The sequence below is a fragment of the Pinus tabuliformis genome, chromosome 6 (assembly GCF_031772625.1).
Source record: "Pinus tabuliformis cultivar Carrire ecotype Pingquan chromosome 6, CPIR1, whole genome shotgun sequence".
NCBI lineage: Eukaryota > Viridiplantae > Streptophyta > Pinopsida > Pinales > Pinaceae > Pinus > Pinus tabuliformis.
Window position 1 is genome coordinate 1,387,050,136 of NC_142292.1, and position 15,063 is coordinate 1,387,065,198.

Consider the following 15,063-nt stretch of genomic DNA (forward strand, 5'->3'; position numbering starts at 1 on the left):
GCTTTTGTTATGTTTTGGTTTTCGCTAAAGTGTTTATTTTGGTCAAGTAATCCACTTTTTACATTTGTTGCAAATGTCAAACCTATTGGAGTCATGTGTTGGATATGCCGACGGAGCAAGTCGTAGTTCGCAGATCATATCTTCCGCAACCTGGGCTATTTTTGATCCAAGTGGCGAGTTAGTAAGTTTCAGAGGGGTATGTATTGGTCGATCAACAAATAACATCACTGAACATAGCGCGTTGATAGAACTTCTCTCTGATGCCATCACACATGGTATACGTCGACTAATTGTCAGGCTAGACTCACAACTCATAATACTACAACTCACTGGTATCTATTCCGTCCGAAACCCAGCTATTTATCGCATGTTCCTGAGGGTTAAGATTTTGGAAAGACAATTTTATTTTATTCAATATCAACACATTTCCAGAAACTAAACACATTAACTGACTCATTAGCAAATTATGTGTTAGATAGACATTTGCAACATTTATAAAAAGAAACATCCCATCAATGTTTGCATTTGGATCATGTAACTTAACCAAAATAAAACTCTGAAAATCAAAAATATATAACTGTTTATGGTTTACACATAATGTTCTGTAACCAAGACAAAATCGATCAAGTGACCCAAAAAATTAAAATGCTAGGGGGCACCCTAGTCTAATGATGCTCGTGATAGCAAGTCACAGCCTGTGCGATCATGCGTAAGAGACGAGTCCATCATCTTGGCACACCAGTAGTATGCCGCTATAGCCTCAAAGGTAGCTCATCAGTCCTCACATCTGGAATACCAAGAGTGAGGCCCTCAACCTGGTCCTGTAATTCTGTGAGAGTCTCGGCCTCATCGAGGTCACGAAGGATAGCCCTTCCGACAGCCTCTCCTGCTGGGGTGACAACTGGTACTCTCAGGCGAGCTACTGGACGAACAGGACCAACATCTACATGTACACATGAGTTTGATTAAAGTCTTGATAGAATAAAGCACACAGACATTATAAATGAAAAACAATAAACAGGAATATGGTCAAAGATTTTACCAATGGTGCCCCACTGTTCGCCATCCGGAAGTACTAGATCTGGATCACCCTGGAAGTCCATGCCAGCATATGGATACTCGGAATACACCATCTCCTGACGATCAAACCACCTGAAGAAGGTATCAGAAAATGAGATCTAAGACTGACCAAGATGCCTACACATATGGTCAACCCATCTCTGCATACGTGGTTCAGTAGGTGAAGGTAAATCGAGTGCAATATACTGCGGCTGCATCAGTGGTATCTTCTCCAAGGCAAAGGCGGTCAAAATAGAACCATACCCAAAGTTCTTCAACCTCCCGCTCTTTATCTTGGTCAACTGTTCTTTCATCACAAGAAGTATTGCGTCGCACCAGTTGAACACCTTTGGTTGGACGCATTCCAAGGCATACTGCATATAAGATCGGTTGGCTACATGAAGAGCCGCACCACCGGCCATCCTACCAAAAGTAAATAGGATAGTCCTGAGGGCCCTATCAGTGACATTACGGATGATGATCTTGTCGTCTTTACTCGGCTGAGATCCTTCTCTTTAGTACCAGCGAACGTAATCTCTCACAGAGTCGCCTCCTCGGGCCGAACCTGATAAAGAGATGGGGGCACCCCGCCTCGACAAGCCAGTCAAGAAATAGATGTCTACTATAGTCAAGGGGATAGATTTGCCCCTGATCTGGAAAACCTGGTTGGTAGGATCCCAAGCATCAAGCAAATACTACAGTAAGTTGATTTGTTGTCTCATGCTAGAAATGCGGAAAAACTTTAGCAAGCCACAGTTCCGCAGTGCGCTTACTGTAACCGGATCATGTAGGGCAAGCATGTCCTCTTCTTCATGCTCACGTTCTCGCCATGTAATGGTCATCTTACTCCAAAGATATCTGAAAAACAAACAAGAGAAGAGTTAGATCCTGATTTTGGTAAGAAACAAGCAAAATTTCCATAAAAAATTGTGCACAGAATTCCTTCTCTGCGCCCATCACACCTACAGTAGTGTTCTAGGTGTGTTGCATGTCAGATAGCCTTTAGACAGGCCAACATTCAATGCACCTTTCGATACACAGAGGGTGCGCTGAAGGCAGAACGAGTTCTTCAAACCCCAGAAGCTCAGAAAAACTAGGAATCAAGCTCAGAATGTAAAATGGAAACCATGAAATGGTAGAGCTCAAGTTTAGCTCCTACCTGGTCCAGACGGCGCCGAGAATCGTCCACAGAATCTCGCAAAATCAACTGATGAAAATCAAAGGGGGAAAGCACCTCCAAAGCTCCAACAAACCAAAGTTCAAATGAAATGGTAAAATGAGAGGTAAAAACACTTTTTCATTACTTTTTACATAGTTCAAAATAAAATATTAGTGTTCTAACTCATTTTCAAGCATATATTGTTCATTTATGACTAGTTTAATGAAGCATTTGAAAATACAGTACAATCTTTGAAAGAAAAAAGCTATTTATGGTAAAATCAAAAAAGGGACCATTCAATCGAGCAGTTTTAGCACATAGTTCAAGCTCGTTAAAAAATAAACATAAGCCATGAGCAAATGTTTCCCCCCGCATTTAAGCTCGTTAAAAAATGAACTATTCCCTAGTAAATAACCATCGTGAATGTAGTACTTCAGCCATTAAAGCCTTGGTCATGTTTGCACCGTCACCTCCACTTTTTCATTGGCCGATCATTCACCTCCATTTGATTGTTTACCCATTTTGAGGAACAGCTGTGAAGAGTGATTTCACTAGCCATCCTTGTGACACTGGCGTGATTGGAAAATTCCAAACCTTACCTAGAATTATCAGCTACCCATTTTATCACTCGTTCCTCAAAAGACGAGTCTCCTTTAAGCTCTTTTCAACTGACTCGTAAAATATGAAAATATTGTTGAGCCATTGGCCACTCCAGCTCGTTAAAGGGACAGGAAGTGCTATCCCTCCTCTATATTTTAATCTTTTTGGACCTGAGGGATTATTACACAAAAAGATCGAGTGCTTGTTTTGTTCGGATCGTTAAAAGTATCGAAAATTCATCCCTTCTGTATTGTTTTATACTTTTTCGGACTTAAGGGATTAGATGACGAAAAAGGAATTTTGGAGTTACCTTTACGTTCCTTTTCGGACTCTCTAAAATTGAAAAGGACCGATTTATCTTTGTTGTTAAACTCGTTAAAAGTATAATAGCGACAAACTTGTCTATAGACAAGAACGACTTTCACTATTGCTAGGCTTGTTAAAACATAGCGATGGGTTTGCCAGAACGGAAAATTATAGAACAAGCATATGTTATGCTCCTCAAGCTTGACAAAAATAAAGAGGTACTGGTCAGCAATGACTGGGGATAATTGGGAAGAAAACTTGAAGAAACTTTGTTGGTAGCAAGTTGCTCTTGAACATGACACTTCCACTCCGTGTCCGAGTCGGGTTGGGTTGTTTCATTCACCGGTTACATCACCATGGTCACGCCATACCATCCACATTTGGGGTTAATGCTACCAATCCATCACATCAGTGTCGCCGATATGTTCAAGAGAAGTCATTCAGAGAATTCACCTGTGTCTCACCCACTACCATACATTATACTCCATTCTTTCATGACTGCCACCCTGAACCTTATATCACCAGATCGTTTTCACCTCCATTAAAATCATTTGCTCCGTTCCGTGTCATTGATGTGGGATTCATTATGTCCCTTCTGTGACAGATCACTTCTTGTCGACATTAGCTCATTATCCAAGAAGTAGATCTAGGAACACCCCATTCAGTACTTTGAAGCTTGCATACCTCAATGGCAAGTTTCTCACTTTCGGCGACAGGTTTACATCAATGGCCTTCGACCGAAAGATTTTACGTGGTGTTCGAAGCCAAGTCCTTTATTCACACCACATGAATTGTACTGCAGTACCTTGAGGGTCATTATCATTATCGGTGATTCCTCTCGTGCTTGTTAACAGTTTACATCATTAACTGGTAATCAAGCGATGTCTTTCCATGTTCGACTTCAGAACATTTCTCACATGGATCGACTTGTACTTTGAGTGAAGATTGGACGAGATTGAAGACCCCGGATCTAGTTTCGTCCATCCCGGCTGCGATATATATTCAGGGAAATAAAGACATTAAATGTACATCATTGTTGCACAGATAATCATCCACTCAAAAGGATGATGGCTCTATCAGAATCATCAGTCTACACTCAGACGATTGTCTGTCCTATGTACATGAAAATGAGTTTATAAAGCTGAGCATGGGAATTCCCGCCTCAGCTATATCATGAAAATATTATGAAGATAATGTATTGTATTGTATCTTATTACAGGTCTCCTTTCAGCATTGAAAGAACTTCGGATCCTCATAATAAAGCATTTCGCCCGACATCAAAAGATTAATAGCCTCATGCTTTAGGGGGCAACTGTTATAGACATTTTTGGGCCCTACAACCCCAAGCATGAAATGTCCATAAACCAAGGGCTCCTAAGTCGCTAAAAGTGTTGTTCTAACCCCTAAAGGAGCAAGGTCAACAGATTACAGCTTCTCCCAGAAGTTCTCCATGAGAAACTGCTCAGAATTGGTCAAAACAGGATCATTGCAGTTGCTCCACTGGCTAAGTGCATTGCATCTCACCTAAATACACTGTGAGGGTGTGTTGCATTTCAAAAGTCCCTTCTGTGGGGTGCGATGGGCGAGAAATGAAAAATGACACTGTCATTCCGCGAGGTGGAGAGGCAATGGAAGCTTCCATAATCTTCTCCTGTGACAATTGCCTCACTAAATTCGACCAAGGATGAGTAAGAGACCGTCAGTCTTCAAGTGGAAGCAAGAACTATCAGAGAGAAGACACTAATCAAATCACAAGCTGAATCATCCCCCTTACAGATATCTATATATGGATCCCTCATCCCAGAGATCCAGAGGCTGGAATTTTGCATATTGTAAGGAATTGTTGTTGGTTTCTTGAGACAAACATCAGATTATTGGGTGATCCAAGCTTTGTTTGAGGTGAAGAGGGGATTCTTTGCTGGGAGGTTGATGCTATGTCAGAACAACTGGTTGTAACTCCTCTTGGCTCTTTTCTTGTTTATCAATAAAAGCTATTTGAGTTTTCCTCCATGCTTTTGTGTCATTGATGCTTGCTACATTTGTATGGTCAATTTACATCTGATCCTAGATTTTTTATGATTATAGATCCATGTCATTGTATAGTGCTATGCTTCTGTGATCTTACAGGTACTTTGTGAAGTTGGGCGTGCAAGGGAGCAGGTAGCTGAGGACTATCAAAGAAGAGAGGGATCAAATCAGGAGATTAGCGCAAGACAGAGGTTGGTCTTTCTGTTCCTCTCTATCTATAATTCATAAAGGAAAAACGAAACTAGCTTTTCTCTGTTTGTTTCTAAGGCAGCTGTCACTTCTTAGTGGGATAGAGCAGTTCTATATAGACACTTTTCCCTGTAACACTTCTTCATACAAGAGATATCCTGAATAGAATATTCATGCAATTGATAGTACACTAACAATTCCTCTGATCTCAACTGGGTCTCTAATTCAACTGAAATACATGAGTTATTTATGAGAAAATATTCAGTTATTTGAAGTACACTAGTTACATGCATGCATGCATTAACTAACTGAACTCACAATTAGTTCCACAAACTGTTGTAACTAATCTAACTAGACTTAACTCAGTTAACTGAGCTAACTAATTACAACTCAAAGTACAAATCATCTTGATCTCCTTAATTAAGGGATAACTTCCTCAATTAAAGGGAAAACTATTGCATGTCTTCACATAGGTTTCATGTTTGATTTTCTCCAACTAATTAAATCAAGATGAATTAATTAATTATTTTTCAAACAGCTGCTAAGATCAAATTTGAATTTTAATTCTAAATTTTAGTTCAGGGAGTAACTAAAATATCCTGAAATGCTATTTATAGCAATGCTATTTTTAGCACTTCTATATTTAGCATTTCTTGTTGCTATTTTCAACACTCCCTCTCAACAAGAAAGGGATTATCTGTCACCCAAATCCTATCTCTGTGGAACTCGAATTTGCATTTTGACAATGCCTTAGTTAAAATATCTGCATCCTACTCCTTGGTCAAAACATACAGCAACAACATGATCTTCTTCACCACACAATCTTGAAGATGATGATACACGATATCGATGTGCTTGGACCTATCATGAAATACTAGATTCTTAGAGAGTTTGATGAAACTCTATTTATCACAATAGATCATAGTTGGATCCATCCTCTAATCAAACAATCTAACTAGAATTTTCCGCATCCAAATGGTCTCACATGCTACCTGACTAGCAGCCATGTATTCAGCCTTTAGTGAGCTAAGTGCAACTGACCTCTGTTTCTTGTTGTACCAAGAAACTGCAGCTGAACCAAGGTTGAAAATTCCTCCTGAAGTGATCTTCCAATTTGATGGACTCCCTGCCCAATCTGCATATGTGATGCCTTGAAGCTTCACTCCCTTTGTCTGTCTGTACCACAATCCATATTGAGATGTGCCTCTGAGGTATCTCAACACATGCTTCACTGTCTTCCAAAACAGCTTAGTAGGTTGAACCATAGCTTGAGTCAGCTGGTTCACCGCAAAGAAAAAATCTTGTCATGTGTTCACTAAATATATCAATGAATGTTGAAAATGCAACAAGATGATGGAGCTTAGTGGAAAGGAGTCGCCTTCACTAAGTGGGCCTGCAGGCTATTTTTTGCGCAAAGTCTATTTTTAGACTATGTCTATTTTTAGACATATGGATCATGGTATATAAGTTGCAAGATGCTATTTGTGGATGATTGGTCATGTTGGTAAAAATAGACGGACTTCTACTTTTAGACATATGGGTGGAGTCTATTTTTAGACTGCCAGGCTAAAAATAGAACAGTCGAATATTATTATCTCTTAATAATATTTGGACTATAAACATTATCTTATCATCTTGGAGGACTTCAGTTTGAGCTATGGATGTGGCACATGCAACTGTCAGAAGGAAATACGATTTTCTTATGGGTCAGTTGAGCTATTGCATGATGGACTTCAGTTAGAACTCATGTGGTTGAGTTTGGTGGAGTTGATTGAGGATTTGATGGAGTTGTGTTCAGTTTGACTTGGTTGAACTAGTTGTATTTCTTCTAACTGCAGAATACACTAGTGATGAGTGATGTGAATTAATTGTTAATTAATTCACTAATTATTAGCTCATAAAGCAACTAAATAATACATCATTTAACTTAGTGCATGGACAGTTCAGTGGAGATAGGTGTTAGAGGTGGAGACTGCTATCAATTGTGACTATAGTTATGCATGAGATTTGCACAATCAATGATGGAGATTACCAATGAGGATTGTGTGGTACAATTCAAGGGAAAAAGAGTTTGGATCTGAACTATTCTCACATTGGATTGTGCAGTAGAGGCAGGCAGACAGCGGAGGAGATTTGAACCTGTGACTTGATTCAGATCTGAGCTAGTTTGTGTGTAGCAGGTCGAGATAGTATTGAGTACTTTTGAGGAGTATTGTACTATGTATTGTTACATGTTCTCTATCATTATAATATACAGATAGTGCAGGGTTTTCAGCTGTATGCTTTCCCCATTACATACTATGTAAATGTGTGCATGCAATTTATGTTTCATTGTTTTTAATTCCACAAAATTGATGATCAATGTAGAGGAGGTTATGTATTATGCATGTATTCCGCAATAGTATATAATTAGGATAATCTTTGTGAATAAGTTTCATATTATTCAAAATTTCTACAATGAAGCCACAAGCTACGGATAAATAGTAGCAGATACTACCTCACCTAAAGTAGCATCCTCCTTCCTCCAGTTACCTACTTGAGGAGTTTGCATGGGCTTGCACTTCTCCATGTGGAATCTCCTGAGTATCTCATTGGCATACTTTCCTTCAGACAAAAACACTTCCCCATCCTTCTGCCACAATTCCATGCCTAGAAACTAGTGCATAAGACCCATGTCTTTCATCTCAAACTCTCTTGCAAGGTCCTCCTTACAAGAATTGATCAACTTATCATCACCTGTCAATATTAGATCATCAACATAAAGAACAATGATCAATGGCTTACCTTCTACCATGATGTGGTAAAGGTTCACATCTGCTTCACTCTTTGTGAAGCCCAACCCAGTGAAATAGCTGACGATCCTGGTGTACCAAGCATGAGGTGCTTACTTCAGCCTGTACAAAGTTCTCTTGAGTTGGGACACATGCAACCCTCGATCAAAGGTCTCAAATCCTTTTGGCTACTCTATGTACACCTCTTCCTCAATGTTGCCATTAAGGAACACAATCTTCACATCCATTTGATGGATCTTCCAACCCATCTGTGTTGAGAGTGCCAAGATCGATTTGATAGATGAGTACCTTGCTACAAGAGCAAAAGTCTCATCATAGTCAATCCCCTCGACCTGTGAGAAACCACAGGCAACAAACCTTGCCTTATGTTTCTCCACATTGCATCAGCTACTTTCTTTACCTTGTAAATCCATCAGGAACTCACCACTGACTTCTCCTCTTTTCTTGGGACAACATCCCAAACACTTTTCTGAACTATGGAGTCATACTCCTCCACCATAGCATCAACCCAGACTGGTTGTTGCACTGCTTCCTCGAAGGAAGATGGTTCGGTCTCTATACATTCCCAAATTAGGACCACGTAACCAATGTAACCAGTGTACCACTCAGGTGATCTCCCTTGTCTGCACTGAGAAGATGGTTGTCCCACATTCTCTCTCACATCCATCACTAATCTGTCAGCTTCCCTTCAGCATTTCCGCCAATCTCTGGAAGACTTTGCATGAGTGGATGTCTCCACTCCTAGATCCTCTACATGTGGCTGCTCCGCATCAGTCTAAGGCTCCTCCTCCTTAGAAACCAAAATTTCCTCCTCTGCATGCAACTTGAGCTGTCTTTCAGGGGAAAATTGCATGGTCTTTTGCTTGTCGAACTTCAGATCTTTGCATACCACTATCCTCTAACTGATAGGCAAGAACACCTAATAGTTGTGGGTCTATCAATGTACCCCAAAAGTATACCCAACTTAGATGTTGGCTCTAACTTCTTCTAGGCATCTTTGGTCACATGGAAAAATACTGATGATCTAAAGATCCTGAAGTGACTCACATCTAGTCTCTTCCTAGAAAAAGCCTCCTCTGGTGCCTTCATTCCCAGTATATGATGCAGGCTTCTATTCTGCAAGTATATTGTTGTATTGCATGCCTCAACCCACAAATGAAGTGGTAGGCCCTGGTCATGCATCATCACCCGAGCTACTCCCACAATCATTTTGCTCTTCCTTTTGGCCATCCTATTATATTATGGGTTATGCGTTGCCGTCAACTCCCTTTTAATTCCTTCTACTGCACAGAAGTACTTAAATTGTTCGGAGACATTCTCTCCACCATTATCGCTTCGCAAGGCCCTTATTTTCTTTCTATATTATTTCTCAACCAAGGCTTTGAACTTACAAAACCTTGAGAAAGTTTCATCCTTCTTCTGCATGAAGTAGATCCAACATCTACGAGAAAAATCATCACTAAAAATAACATAGTACCCTTGTTTAGCGGTGGAGGATGTCGAGAATGGTAAACACACATCTGTATGAACTCGCTCTAGGATTTCTCCAACTTGACTATCTCAATCCTGAAAGGAAGATTTTGCATACTTACCCAAGGTACAACCTTTGCATGTATCCACTTGCTCCACTTTACCCTTGGGAAGTCCGGTAAAAATCTGCTGCATGATCCTCAAGGCCCCATGGTGCAAGTGGCACAATCTTCTATGCCATAGCTCACCAATATCTTGGCTTTGCACCAACTCTGCTTTGGAAATCAATGCAACACATTCATCTACCTCTAGCTTGTAGATATTCTTTACTCAAATCCCAATCCTCTCGGTTTGTCCATTTTCTATGTGCCTCAAGAAAGTCTTTCCTTTACTAAACGCTACATCATAGCCTTTGTATTCCAACATAGCGATGGATACCATGTTCTTCTTTAGTCCATGCACATACTTTACATCAGTCAGGGCGAGAGGAACTCCATGCTCCCTCTGAAACACAACTGTACCTTCACCTGAAACACGATACTTTCCATCATTGCCCATCTCTATGCGCATTTGAAGGTCCTTCTCCTCCAAGGTACTAAATAAACTCTTGTTTCCAGTCATGTGGAATGAGGCTCCACTGTCCAAGTACCAAACACAACCCACCATTGATGAAACCATCCATGCAATGAGGGTGAAATCCAATTTGAATTGTGAGGCCAGTGCCTCACCATCTGATCCCTTCAAGAATCCCTTCTTGGATTTCTTCTGTGGATAATTTGTTGCATAGTGGCCAACCTCATGACAATGAAAGCATCACACTTTCAATTTGTCAATCTTCTTCCCACCATGGGATGAACTCAATTTGGAATGGGAAACCTTCCCTTTCCCTTTCCTCGCCTTGCTAAGCCTAGGTTTTCATCATCATCATGTTTTCGTAAAGATCCATCTCTGGTGCTTCTCCTTATCTCCATCTGCATTAGATTTGACCATAGTCGTTCCCAATCTGGCAGTTTCCCTCTTCCATTTACCGAGTCTTGGTAGCTATGCTAGTTCTTAGTAAGCCCAAGGGGAGCAAGACTCACCATGTCATCATCGGTTGTCATGATTCGTACACTTCCAAGCTCATCCCTACAGGTGGTGAGCTTATTTAGATATATAGACATCATGTCACCCTCTTCACACTTTATTTTCTAAAGCTTGTCTTTCAGCTCCAGCTTCCTCTAATTGCTACTATTATGATATAGACCCTTCAATGTTTTCCACATTGAAAACGATGTCTCCTTCCCATGGCGACTCGAGACAATGTGGTCTCGAATTCCTCGAGAATAATCATCCTCGCTCTAGCCACACATTTCCTCCATTCTGCCAATTGTTGGGCATTAGCTACTATTGGCTTGGGGACTTCTTGATCAATGAAGTCCTTCAAACCCTTGTCTTCTAATACCACTTCCATGTGATCCTTCTAGACTATATAACTCAAGCTACCATCTAGGGCATACTTGAGTCTCAAACCGTTGAATGCCATTTGTGAAATTTGAGATGTGATAAGAATTCGATTTCTATAATCAGGAACTTCAACCTTCAAAATTCTCCCTTCTTTGTATAATGTTCTCTACTTTGATCACCTCTAGTCTGATACCATGTAGAATTTCTCACGGTAGATCACCTGATAATGAATAGACTAAAGAAAAATACTTTATCTACTTCTACAGACAAACTTGCGGAAGCTTCATCGATTTTGAGCAAGATCAAATAGAAAACATATAAAAAGGAATGAGAAATAAATCACACATGAGCACAGAAGAATACTCTGGGGAAAGTGTCACCTAAAAACTATGATCTCTATATTATCATACAAGTGGAAATATCTTCGGATTAGACAAAGCTTTAGCTCACAAGCTATTCAACTCTATGTACAATCCCTCAATGCTGCTCATAGACTAAATAGACACAACATATGCCTTCCTCCAATCCTCCAAGCCTTCTATTTCCTTGCATAGTTTCTCCTGGGTCCTCTGGCTGCCACCTATGTGAATTCACCTCTTACAGAACTCACTAAACTCAGAAATAACTGTGCAATCCTCAAGGAACAAATTACTTTTGTATGAAAGAGATATCCTCAATAGAATATTCCTACAACTAATAGTACAATGTTCCATCCTCTAATCTCAACTGGGTCTCTGACTAAACTAACATACATGAGTTATTTATGAGAGAATATTCAGTTATCTGAAGTACACTAGTTACATGCATGCATGCGTTAACTAATTGAACTCACAATCAGTTCCACAAAATGTTGGAACTAATCTAACTGGACTTAACTCAGTCAACTAAGATAACTAATTACAACTCAAAGTACAACTCATCTTGATATCCTTAATTAAGGGAGAACTTCCTCAATCAAAGGGAAAACTATTGCATGTCTTAACATAGACTTCATGTTTGATTTTCTCCAACTAATTAACTCAAGATGAATTAATTAATTATTTTTCAAAAAGATGCTAAGATCAAATTCGAATTTTAATTCTCAATTTTAGTTCATGGACTAACTAAAATTGGAATGTATCCTGAAATGTTATTTATAGCAATGCTATTTTTAACACTTCTATATTTAGCATTTCTTGTTGCTATTTTCAACAAAAAGTTATAGTGAAAATGCCATGATGACCTGTTTGGAGTAGTGAAACCATAGAATCCGAAGCTTTGATACCAAATGTTATGAAACCAGCTCACAAAAGATAGGAGATAGATCAACGCCTTAGAAATAATCCTCTTCTAGCGGGAAACCTTCTTTTCATTACATAAATGAACAATTCTTAGATGATTCAAATGACTAAACCTCCCTTCTTTATATAGGAGTCTAAGGGGTCACAATATAATCAAGCCTACATAACAATAATAACATAAGGGCACAAAAATAACAATTGTGGGTTTCTATGGGGCATACTAAAAACAATATGGGCACAATAATAACAATAAGGGATACAATGACAATAGTATGGGGGAATCACTAGTATTATAGGGGCCTAACATATGTCATTGCCCAGATTTGCTCAAGAAGCTTGGTTATTCTCCCCTAGGGTTGAATCAAGACCCCTAGGCTCTAAATAAATGATTAGGGAAGACTAAATAGCACTTAGGACTTGCCTCGATGCAAAACATTTCAGTGATTTGGGTTAATGGACAAATTTATGAATTGGATAATACAATGTTGATTTTCTTGATTCCCACATCTAATGAATTATGTTAGTGGATCTAAACTCTTTATGATGTAATGGTTGACATTTAGTTTATGATATTTATTTTATGCAATTATGATAGGCTTATTTCCTTGTATTTTCATTCTTGTGATAGGTTAAGGTTTCCATTTCGAGCATTTCAATTTTTTCAGTTAGTTTAGGATCTGATTTTATGACATTCACTCCATTACATCATGACAACAAAGGAAGGACACATTGTATGCTGCACATATAGTGTCAATAGCTCTTAAGTTTGTACAAACCAAGGGTTGATAATTAAAGTTTGTAGCCTTGAGAGTTGCAACATTCTTGATGCAATATTGAGGCTCATCACATTTTGGCACCATTATCGGGGAGGTGTCAAAGTATGCATTGTTTTCTTCCCTAGTTGATTCATTTCCTTTTACTTTGTGGAAAATCTAAAAAATTGCATTAGGCATCTTGCATTGCATTAACATTCTAATTCTAATTTTTTTATAAAACCAAAAAAATTACTTCTCCAACACCAACCTCCCCATTTCATCATGTGGTGCTGTAAAAGGCACATCACAATTCATTTTTGTAGGTAGAAGAAGAAGAGGTGACAAAGAAGGTAGGAGAAATTGATGGATACGATGAAAATGAAGAAGATCCTATTGGATTTCCCATTCAAGATATTGAGATCAGTTTGCATATGAAGAAAATTCCTCGAACTTGTCTTCCAAATGTCCATGGTATGAGGTTAGAGGATCTAGAAACCTTTCTCTTTGAGTTTGAAATTGTTTGTAGATCTTATGGTTCCTTATTAAACACTCAATAATTGATATTGTTTTCGGTGACATTGAAGGATAGAGCTGTTATAAATGGTTCATGAGTTTAGGGACTAATTCAATAATACCATGGAATGATATGCAAAAGATATTTCTAGAAAAATATAAAGATCCTGATCTTAAAGAAGAAATATTTAGAATGAATCAAAAATAAGATGAGAGCCTTGAGTATCTAATAGAGAGGTTCATGCATAATGTTAGGAGGGAAAAATTACACCATTTAGGATCCAACACACTAAAAACCCTCTCACTTAGAACAATTAGGGATGAATGGATTGATATAATTGATATAATGAGTAGAGGTTATGTATATCAATTATCATTTGAAGAAATTTGTGAAACATGCAAACACATATCAAGAGGTAGGACAAGAGTAAGTAAATCAACATCAAGATCGGTAAATCAAGATAAACTTGGAAATTTTTTTTATGCCTTTAAAACAGAAAATTCTTAGCAATCTAACCAAACAAGTAGAAATGTTAAGAATACAAAATGAGCAAAAAGAATATGTTGATATTTTTGTTGTCCATGCATAAACACATGATGTTAAATATTTCCCCTCCCTACCAAGGTTGAAGAAAGTTTACCAAGAGGACAATGGAGCAAGTCAACTGCCAATGCAACTATGTTATGTAGCTCTCAGAGGACCATGGAAGCTTATTTAACTTGATATGATCCAAGATCCTAATTCACAATTTCAAGCTTATGCACATCCATATCAAAGTAATTGGACCACACCCTTTTCATGGAAACCTTGGCCATCTCGAAGTCAAACCCAATCTTGGCAACAATGTTGGCAAGGAACTTATGGGAAACCACAATATCCTCAATATATTCCTCAATATCCTCCATACCAAACTCCATTTTATTCTTACCATTCACCTCCACCACAACCCTAACCACATCGATCTGAAATATCCACTCCCACTCAACTACCTATACCACAATTTCTGAACCCACACAATGAGGTAGCTTAGCCCACTTGCAATGCTGAGGTACAACACTTTCAATCATATCCTCTTGATATAAATGGTATTCATCTTAGCTCAGGAAGAGTATCACAAAAAAGAGATTCTATTGATATCATTGAAGGACAACATGCAGAAAAAGAAGATTCAAATGAGAAGACCAAAGAATCATGGGCTGCTCTCAACGAAGAAAGGACATCAAAATCAGAGATCGGGAAAGTGTCCTCATGTTCACGATCAGATCATCTATGTGTTGAAAAGAATAATTAGCAAAAATAAAAAGATATGAATTTCAAGGAAGAAGAAGACATCCAAAATGATCCAAATCAGCAAGTGGACTAGGAGCATCACAACTATATTGAAATATTGTTCCAACAAAGTGTCAAGTTTCATTAACCCACTCTTCCTCAATGATTCCTGATCTCATATCAATCAAAGAAGTTG

The 15,063-nt window shown here is 38.8% G+C and overlaps 1 pseudogene; it reads left to right on the forward strand.

Annotated features, from left to right (window-relative positions):
- The window catches only part of LOC149263804 (aspartic proteinase nepenthesin-1 pseudogene), a 50,921-nt pseudogene that overhangs the window by 15,388 nt on the left and 20,470 nt on the right, over positions 1-15,063 (forward strand).